We start from the raw sequence: 11129 nt of genomic DNA, 5'->3' as shown, positions 1-11129 counted from the left end.
ATCTTCCCACCCACTATGGCAGTTCTCTCATCTCTTCCTCCCCACTATACTAATTCTCTCATATCTTCCCTCCCACTAAGCTAATTCTCTCACCTCTTCCCTCCCACTGCCGTAATTCTCTCATCTCTTCCCTCCCACTATACTAATTCTTTCTTCCTCCCACTAAGCTAATTCTCTCACCTCTTCCCTCCCACTGCCGTAGAATCATCTCTTCCCTCCCACTAAGCTAATTCTCTCATCTCTTCCAGTTCCTCACTGGGCGGGTGGGTTCCGTTCTCGGCTAGCATTCTGCTGGCGTGAGTTCGAATCTCCGTCCGGCCAATGAAGAATAAGAGGAATTTATTTCTGGTGATAGAAATTCATTTCTCGCTATAATGTGGTTCGGATTCCACAATAAGCTGTAGGTCCCGTTGCTAGGTAACCAATTGGTTCTAGCCGCGTAAAATAAATCTAATCCTTCTTCTGTTAATCAGCTCCTGGTTAAACTAAGGTATACATAAGTAACATAAATTCATCTCTTCCTCCCGCTTCGCTAATTCTCTCATTCCTCCCTACGTTAATTCTCTCATCTCTTCCCTCCCACTAAGCAATCTCTCATCTCTTCCTTCCCACTACGCTAATTCTCTCATCTCTTCCTTTCCACTACCTACTTCTCCCACATCTTCCCTCCCACTAAGCTAATTCTCTCATTTCTTCCCTCCTGCTATGCCTTCCCATCTCTTCCTCCTACTATGCTAATTCTCTCATCTCTTCCTCCCACTCGCTCTTCCTTCCATCTTCCCTCCCGTTACGTTAATTCTCTCATCTCTTTCTCCCACTGCAGTGATTCTTCCTTCCCTCCCGCAATGCTAATTCTCTCATCTCTTCCCTCCTGCAATGCTAATTCTCTCATCTCTTCCCTCTCACCCTTTCATCTGCCCTCCCACTGTGCTAATTCTCTCATCTCTTTCCCCCACTACGCTAGTTCTCTCATCTCTTCCTTCCCACTACACTAATTCTCTCATATCTTCCCTCCTACTAAGCTAATTCTCTCATCTCTTCCCTCCTACTGCCGTAATTCTCTCAGCTCTTCCCTCCCACTCTGCTAATTCTCTCATCTCTTCCTTCCCACTACGCTGATTCTCTCATATCTTCCCTCCCACTAAGCTAACTCTCTCATCTTTTTCCTCCCACTGCAGTGATTCTCTCATCTCTTCCCTCCCACAATGCTAATTCTCTCATCTCTCCTCCTGCAATGCTAATTCCCTCATCTCTTCCCCTCTCACTATGCTAATTCTTTCATCTCTTCCATCCCACTGCACTAATTCTCTCATCTTTTTCTCCCACTACGCTAGTTCTCTCATCTCTTCCTTCCCACTACGCTAATTCTCTCATCTTCCTCCCACTAAGCTAATTCTCTCATCTCTTCCCTCTCACTGCAGTTTCTCTCATCTCTTCCCTCCCTCCTACTAATTCTCTCTCTTCCTCCCACTATGCTAATTCTCTCATATCTTCCCTCCCGCTACGTTAATTCTCTCATTTCTTCCCTCCCACTAAGCAATCTCTCATCTCTTCCTCCCACTACGCTAATTCTCATATCTTCCCTCCCGCTCGTTAATTCTCTCATCGCTTCCCTCCCACTAAGCAATCCCTCATCGCTTCCTCCCACTATGCTAATTCTCTCATATCTTCCCACCCACTATGGCAGTTCTCTCATCTCTTCCCTCCCACTATACTAATTCTCTCATATCTTCCTCCCACTAAGCTCTCTCCCTCTTCCCTCTCCCACTGCCGTAATTCTCTCATCTCTTCCCTCCCACTATACTAATTCTCTCATATCTTCCCTCCCACTAAGCTAATTCTCTCACCTCTTCCCTCCCACTGCCGTAATTCTCTCATCTCTTCCCTCCCGCTAAGCTAATTCTCTCATCTCTTCCAGTTCCTCACTGGGCGGGTGGGTTCCGTTCTCGGCTAGCATTCTGCTGGCCGTGAGTTCGAATCTCCGTCCGGCCAATGAAGAATAAGAGGAATTTATTTCTGGTGATAGAAATTCATTTCTCGCTATAATGTGGTTCGGATTCCACAATAAGCTGTAGGTCCCGTTGCTAGGTAACCAATTGGTTCTTAGCCGCGTAAAATAAATCTAATCCTTCGGGCCAGCCCTAGGAGAGCTGTTAATCAGCTCAGTGGTCTGGTTAAACTAAGGTATACATAAGTAACATAAATCTCATCTCTTCCCTCCCGCTACGCTAATTCTCTCATATCTTCCCTCCCGCTACGTTAATTCTCTCATCTCTTCCCTCCCACTAAGCAATCTCTCATCTCTTCCTTCCCACTACGCTAATTCTCTCATCTCTTCCTTTCCACTACGCTAATTCTCCCATATCTTCCCTCCCACTAAGCTAATTCTCTCATTTCTTCCCTCCTGCTATGCTAATTCTCTCATCTCTTCCCTCCTACTATGCTAATTCTCTCATCTCTTCCCTCCCACTACGCTAATTCTCTCATATCTTCCCTCCCGTTACGTTAATTCTCTCATCTCTTTCCTCCCACTGCAGTGATTCTCTCATCTCTTCCCTCCCGCAATGCTAATTCTCTCATCTCTTCCCTCCTGCAATGCTAATTCTCTCATCTCTTCCCTCTCACTATGCTAATTCTTTCATCTGCCCTCCCACTGTGCTAATTCTCTCATCTCTTTCCCCCACTACGCTAGTTCTCTCATCTCTTCCTTCCCACTACACTAATTCTCTCATATCTTCCCTCCTACTAAGCTAATTCTCTCATCTCTTCCCTCCTACTGCCGTAATTCTCTCAGCTCTTCCCTCCCACTCTGCTAATTCTCTCATCTCTTCCTTCCCACTACGCTGATTCTCTCATATCTTCCTCCCCACTAAGCTAACTCTCTCATCTTTTTCCTCCCACTGCAGTGATTCTCTCATCTCTTCCCTCCCACAATGCTAATTCTCTCATCTCTTCCCTCCTGCAATGCTAATTCCCTCATCTCTTCCCTCTCACTATGCTAATTCTTTCATCTCTTCCATCCCACTGCACTAATTCTCTCATCTTTTTCTCCCACTACGCTAGTTCTCTCATCTCTTCCTTCCCACTACGCTAATTCTCTCATATCTTCCCTCCCACTAAGCTAATTCTCTCATCTCTTCCCTCCCACTGCAGTAATTCTCTTATCTCTTCCCTCCCACTATGGTAATTCTCTCATCTCTTCCCTCCAACTATGGAAGTTCTCTCATTTCTTCCCTCCCACTACGATAATTCTCTCATCTCTTCCCTTCCACTGCAGTAATTCTCTCATCTCTTCCCTCCCACTGTAGTAATTCTCTCATCTCCTCCCTCCTACTGCAGCAATTCTCTCATCTCTTCCCCCCCGCTGTGCTAATTCTCTCATACCTTCTCTCCTACTATGATAATTCTCTCATCTCTTCCTTCCCACTATGCTAATTCTCTCATATCTTCCCTCCCACTAAGCTAATTCTCTCATCTCTTCACTCCCAGTATGGTAATTCTCTCATCTCTTTCCTCCACCTACGCTATTTCTCTCATCTCTTCCCTCCCACTAAGCTAATTCTCTCATCTCTTCCCTCCCACTACGATAATTCTCTCATCTCTGCCCTCCCACTGCAGTAATTCTCTCATCTCTTTCATTCCCACTAGGCCAATTCTTTCACATCTTCCTTCCCACTATGCTAATTCTCTCATCTCTTCCTTCCCACTGCAGTAATTCTCTCATCTCTTCCTTCCCACTACGCTAATTCTCTCGTCTCTGCCATCCCACCAAGCTAATTCTCTCATCTATTCCTTCCAACTACGCTAATTCTCTCATCTCTTCCTTCCCACTAAGCTAATTCTCTCATTTCTTCCCTCCCACTATGTTAATTCTCTCATTTCTGCCCTCCTACTATGCTAATTCTCTCATCTCTTCCTTCCCACTACGCTAATTCTCTCATCTCTTCCTTCCCACTAAGCTAATTCTCTCATCTCTTCCCTCTCACTGCAGTAGTTCTCTCATCTCTTCCCTCCCGCTATGCTAATTCTCTCTCTTCCCTCCCAGCTATGCTAATTCTCTCATATCTTCCCTCCCGCTACGTTAATTCTCTCATCTCTTCCCTCCCACTAAGCAATCTCTCATCTCTTCCCTCCCACTACGCTAATTCTCTCATATCTTCCCTCCCGCTACGTTAATTCTCTCATCTCTTCCCTCCCACTAAGCAATCCCTCATCTCTTCCCTCCCACTATGCTAATTCTCTCATATCTTCCCACCCACTATGGCAGTTCTCTCATCTCTTCCCTCCCACTATGCTAATTCTCTCATATCTTCCCTCCCACTAAGCTAATTCTCTCATCTCTTCCCTCCCACTGCCGTAATTCTCTCATCTCTTCCCTCCCGCTGAGCTAATTCTCTCATCTCTTCCAGTTCCTCACTGGGCGGGTGGGTTCCGTTCTCGGCTAGCATTCTGCTGGCCGTGAGTTCGAATCTCCGTCCGGCCAATGAAGAATAAGAGGAATTTATTTCTGGTGATAGAAATTCATTTCTCGCTATAATGTGGTTCGGATTCCACAATAAGCTGTAGGTCCTGTTGCTAGGTAACCAATTGGTTCTTAGCCGCGTAAAATAAATCTAATCCTTCGGCCAGCCCTAGGAGAGCTGTTAATCAGCTCAGTGGTCTGGTTAAACTAAGGTATACATAAGTAACATAAATCTCATCTCTTCCCTCCCGCTACGCTAATTCTCTCATATCTTCCCTCCCGCTACGTTAATTCTCTCATCTCTTCCCTCCCACTAAGCAATCTCTCATCTCTTCCTTCCCACTACGCTAATTCTCTCATCTCTTCCTTTCCACTACGCTAATTCTCCTATATCTTCCCTCCCACTAAGCTAATTCTCTCATTACTTCCCTCCCACTATGCTAATTCTCTCATCTCTACCCTCCTACTATGCTAATTCTCTCATCTCTTCCCTCCCACTTCGCTAATTCTCTCATATCTTCCCTCCCACTACTTTAATTCTCTCATCTCTTTCCTCCCACTGCAGTGATTCTCTCATCTCTTCCCTCCCGCAATGCTAATTCTCTCATCTCTTCCCTCCCGCAATGCTAATTCTCTCATCTCTTCCCTCTCACTATGCTAATTCTTTCATCTCTGTCCTCCCACTGTGCTAATTCTCTCATCTCTTTCCCCCACTACGCTAGTTCTCTCATCTCTTCCTTCCCACTACGCTAATTCTCTCATATCTTCCCTCCTACTAAGCTAATTCTCTCATCTCTTCCCTCCTACTGCCGTAATTCTCTCAGCTCTTCCCTCCCACTCTGCTAATTCTCTCATCTCTTCCTTCCCACTACGCTGATTCTCTCATATCTTCCCTCCCCACTAAGCTAACTCTCTCATCTTTTTCCTCCCACTGCAGTGATTCTCTCATCTCTTCCCTCCCACAATGCTAATTCTCTCATCTCTTCCCTCCCGCAATGCTAATTCCCCATCTCTTCCCTCTCACTATGCTAATTCTTTCATCTCTTCCATCCCACTGCACTAATTCTCTCATCTTTTTCTCCCACTACGCTAGTTCTCTCATCTCTTCCTTCCCACTACGCTAATTCTCTCATATCTTCCCTCCCACTAAGCTAATTCTCTCATCTCTTCCCTCCTACTGCCGTAATTCTCTCAGCTCTTCCCTCCCACTCTGCTAATTCTCTCATCTCTTCCTTCCCACTATGCTGATTCTCTCATATCTTCCCTCCCACTAAGCTAACTCTCTCATCTTTTTCCTCCCACTGCAGTGATTCTCTCATCTCTTCCCTCCCACAATGCTAATTCTCTCATCTCTTCCCTCCCGCAATGCTAATTCCCTCATCTCTTCCCTCTCACTATGCTAATTCTTTCATCTCTTCCATCCCACTGCACTAATTCTCTCATCTTTTTCTCCCACTACGCTAGTTCTCTCATCTCTTCCTTCCCACTACGCTAATTCTCTCATATCTTCCCTCCCACTAAGCTAATTCTCTCATCCCTTCCCTCCTACTGCCGTAATTCTCTCAGTTCTTCCCTCCCACTACAGTAATTTCCCCGTCTCTTCCTTCCCACTGTGCTAATTCTCTCATCTCTTCCCTCCCACTATGCTAATTCTCTCATCTCTTCCTTCCCACTAAGCTAATTCTCTCATCTCTTCCCTCCCACTGTGCTAATTCTCTCATCTCTTCCCTCCCACTACGCTAATTCTCTCATCTCTTCCTTCCCACTATGCTAATTCTCTCATTTCTTCCCTCCCACTGTGCTAATTCTCTCATCTCTTCCCTCCCACTACGCTAATTCTCTCATCTCTTCCCTCCCACTACGCTAATTCTCTCATCTTTTCCTTCCCAGTACGCTAATTCTCTCATATCTTCACTCCCACTAAGCTAATTTTCTCATCTCTTCCCTCCCTCTGCAGTAATTCTCTCATCTCTTCCCTCCCGCTATGCTAATTCTCTCATATCTTCCCTCCCACTATAGTAATTCTCTCATCTCTTCCCTTCCACTACGTTAATTCTCTCATCTCTTCCCTTCCACTATGGAATTTCTCTCATCTCTTCCCTCCCGCTACAGTAATTCTCTCATCCCTTCCCTCCTACTGCGATAATTCTCTCATCTCTTGCATCCCTCCCTTATAATGCCTCCTTTATGGATGTTTTCCCCTTCCAAACTCATCATCCCAAACGCTCATCATAATTCATCAGAGCCTGTTGTTATAATGAATGACATTTTCCAGGGACTCGCTTTTAATCATTATTCATCCACTTACGATATGACACGTGTCACGCCGTGATTGGTCGGTTGCTTTGTAATAGGGAATTGCGTCATGGGTCTTGTAATAACGTAAGAATGACGTCATTCGTCGTACAATCCATTGTGGCAAAGTATAATGATATCCTACAATACAATTTAGCACCTAAGTGTTCATACTGGCACTCAATTTTAAATAAGTTGTGTTTTATATTTTGTAGTGTATTCTTGTATATTTCGATGTATTTCTGCTGCATTTAGGTGTATTTTGGAATATCAAGAGTTTGAGATTGATTATCATATTCAAGCGCGTGGCGTAGATGAATAATGAAAACAAATTACTCATCAATTATAAATCCCATTAAGTGTAAGTTATTCTTAAGGTATAGTGAATTAGATATTAAACTATATATTATATATATATATATATATATATATATATATATATATATATATACATACATACATACATACATACATACATACATATATATATATATATATATATATATATATATATATATATATATATATATATATATATATTATATATATATATATATATATATATATATATATACACACACACATATACACACACATTATATATTCTGGAATGCTATTCTGTATTTCCATGATGTCTCTCAAGTAATTATCACAAACTAATTAGCGTAAAAGAACTTCTCATGAATTACCTTCAACTTTTACCAGAGATTGAAACCAAATTACTTGAGTAAAGCAAAGCCCATCCACTGTCTTTTGAAAAATGACGTAATTTCCATTTAAGCAACTTGAAATGGCTTCTGGCATTTAAAAACTCAATTGTACCTTGTTGAAGAGCCTTGAAGTGCCAATGTTTACTTTTCAGTTTTCTGTAAAAGTAAATTATTGTACCAGCTTTGTCTGTCCGTCCGCACTTTTTTCTGTCTGCACTTTTTCTGCCCGCCCTCAGATCTTAAAAACTACTGAGGCTTTGGGCTGCAAATTGGTATGTTGATCATCCACCCCCCAGTCATCAAACATACCAAATTGCAGCCCTCTAGCTGCAGTAGTTTTTATTTTATTTAAGGTTAAAGTTAACCATAATCGTGCTTCTGGCAACAATATAGGATAGGCTACCACCGGGCTGTGGTTCAAGTTTCGTGGGCAATAGCTCATACAGCCTTATACCAGGACTACCGAGAGATAGATCTATTTTTGGTGGCCTTGATTATACGATGTACAGAAAACTCGATTGCGCCGAAAAACCCTCGGCGCATTTTTTTACTTGTTTATGATTTCAGTTTAAGGAAATAAGTCTCTTTCTTTATGTGTGTATAGCTATGGTATTCGTTACCTGCGGACGATGCCAAATATTTACTGAAGAATATACAATTTAGACCGAAGGCCTATCGCTGGAACCTACGAGGTCATTCAGCGCTGAAAGGAAAGATTGAGAGTACAAGGTTACAAAGGTGTGATAGGAGAAAAACCTCGCGGTTGCACTATGAAATAATTGTTAGATGAGGGTGGAAAGTAAGATCGAAGAAAGAGAATATTAATGGAGGTACAGTAAAAGGAATGAAAGGGGTTGCAGCTACGGGCCGGAGGGACGCTGCAGAGAACCTTGAGTAATGCGCACAGTGCACCGCCCGTTGGGGGCACTGACGGCACTACCCCCCAACTGGGAATATTTACTGAAGTATCGCAGCTTTCTTCAAAATGCAATATTAGACGTACAAAGGCGGTTTATGGAAATCATAGCATAAATATATTAAGTCTCCCTTCCTCAGCCTCCGTGCTAAACGCTTTCAGGAATTACCCCAGAGGAATATAGCATTAGCTCTCGCAGCAACAAAGGGAAATGACGATATTCTAGTTATTACTGAAGCTTTTGCCAATGAAGAGACTTTACATTCAAGAATTACGTTAAACATGAATATGCCTTGTGTATGCGTTTATGTATTTTTGAACTTAACAGCTATTTATAATAATAATAATAATAATAATAATAATAATAATAATAATAATAATAATAATAATATTATTATTATTATTATTATTATTATTATTATTATTATTATTATTATTATTATTATTCAGATGAACCCTTATTCATGTGGAACAAGCCCACCACAGGAGTCACAGACTTGAAATTCAAGCTTCCAAGGAATATGGTTTTCATGTGAACGGAGTAACTGAAGGTAATAGGAAATACAGAAAGACGAGATAGTTACAAAAATAAATAAATAAATAAATAAATAAATAAATAAATAAATAAATAAATAAATAAATAAGTTAACAAATTAATAAATAAATAAACAGTTAGAAATATAATAAAATTATAAAACGAAAGGAGAATGGCACTCATTGTATAATTTTAACAGGAATTGTCATTTTTATATTCACAATTACTTCAGGGAATTGTTTCCCTAAGGCAAGGTTAATTAATAATGGCCTCGTTATTGTTATCACACAATATTCTTTTGTCCGTTATCATTATCATAACTATAACGTAAGCACAAAAACTTGATTGCAGCTGTTATTAGCTAGACTGAAGCATGGTAATTTCCATATTTTTTATTGCATACGTATAGCAGGAGATGCAGTTGCATTTTGAAAATATTTCGGAATTAGAACGTTCTTATTTAAATACATATATATATATATATATATATATATATATATATATATATATATATATATATATATATATATATATATATATACACACACATATATATACAGAATTAATCAGCACACAATCACGCGTGTCAGAGACAAAAATTTCTGACTCGCATCAAGATCGAACCCAGGTCATTCGATTGAATGGCAAGTGTGCTACCAACTGAACCACGCAGTAGCGCTCTTGCCTTTCACTGGAAAGACCTGGGTTCGATACCGATGTGAGTCAGAAATTTATATATATATATATGTATATATTCTATACATATACATATACATACATACATACATATATATATACTGTATATATATATATATATATATATATATATATATATATATATATATATATATATATATATATACATACACATACACATTTGGCAATTCAGCGCTAAAGACAGCGAAAAGAGGGAGTTGGAGCGGTTGGACACCAAGATAAAGAGATCCAGAAAATGGAGGAGATGAAGTATGGTTGGCCCATTTAACCATTTCCAAAAAAAATAAGTAAAAAATGCTCCGAAGTTTCTTCGGCGCAGTCCAGCTTTCTGTACAACGTGTAATCAAGGCTACCGAAAATAGATCTATCTTTCGGTGGTCTCGGTATAATGCTATATGACCCGCGGCCCATGAAGCTTTAACCATGGTCCGGTGGTGGCCTATCCTATATCGTTGTCAGAAGCACGATTATGGCTAACTTCAACCTTAAATAAAAAAAAAAACACAGGCTAGAGGGCTGCAATCTGGTATATTTGATGATTGGAGGGTGGATGATCAACATACCAATTTGCAGCCCTCTAGCCTCAGTAGTTTTTAAGATCTGAGGGCGGACAGTGTGGACGGACAGACAAAGCCGGCACAATAGTTTTCTTTTACAGAAAACTAAAAAGATTCTACAGTTAAAAATGGAATCATCAAATCATCCCGTTTCACCAAGACTGGAAGTGAGCATCAGCAGGCTCAGGTACATGAATAAGCGATGAGTTATGAACCGTGATGTCTCTGTTTCATCGTCTTCTGCCGAGTAGCGTCTATCGAGTTGGTCCTGAATAAACAAACTGGAATGGGCCTAAGGCTTAGAAAAAGAAGAAGAAGCAGCAGGTATCTTACGCCGATATCATTTATTCATCGCTTTCTGGGACCTACTCTGATGCGTCATACTCTCTCTCTCTCTCTCTCTCTCTCTCTCTCTCTCTCTCTCTCTCTCTCTCTCTCAGTTTCAGTCTGTTTCGTTATTCGTTATTTCCCGGGAGTCGAAGCTAAACACGACCATTAAACTGCACTGTAATTATATCTATATATATATAACTTTATCACATACACAATAATATTGTTCTGTGCATTAGCAGAATTACTAAAAGGACCTCATTCAAACTGGATGGTATCTAATATATTAGAGTTTTTTATTCAGAAAAAGTTACAAGCTTTCTTGGTGGACTGTTTGTCCAAGAAAGCTTGTAACGTTATCTGCTAGGTACACAGATATAAATACAGCTGGACTACGCGTCTGCTCAGTGTACGGATACTTGATAATGTGGACTGTTTGTCCAAGAAAGCTTGTAACTTTTTCTGAATAAAAACTCCATTAGATACCATCCAGTTTGAATGAGGCCCTTTAGTAAATCTATATATATATATATATATATATATATATATATATATATATATATATATATATATATATATATATATATATAAATATATACACATGTAA

This window comes from Macrobrachium rosenbergii, chromosome 4, assembly GCF_040412425.1.
Source record: "Macrobrachium rosenbergii isolate ZJJX-2024 chromosome 4, ASM4041242v1, whole genome shotgun sequence".
Classification (NCBI taxonomy): Eukaryota; Metazoa; Arthropoda; class Malacostraca; order Decapoda; family Palaemonidae; genus Macrobrachium; species Macrobrachium rosenbergii.
This window is presented reverse-complemented; position numbering follows the sequence as displayed.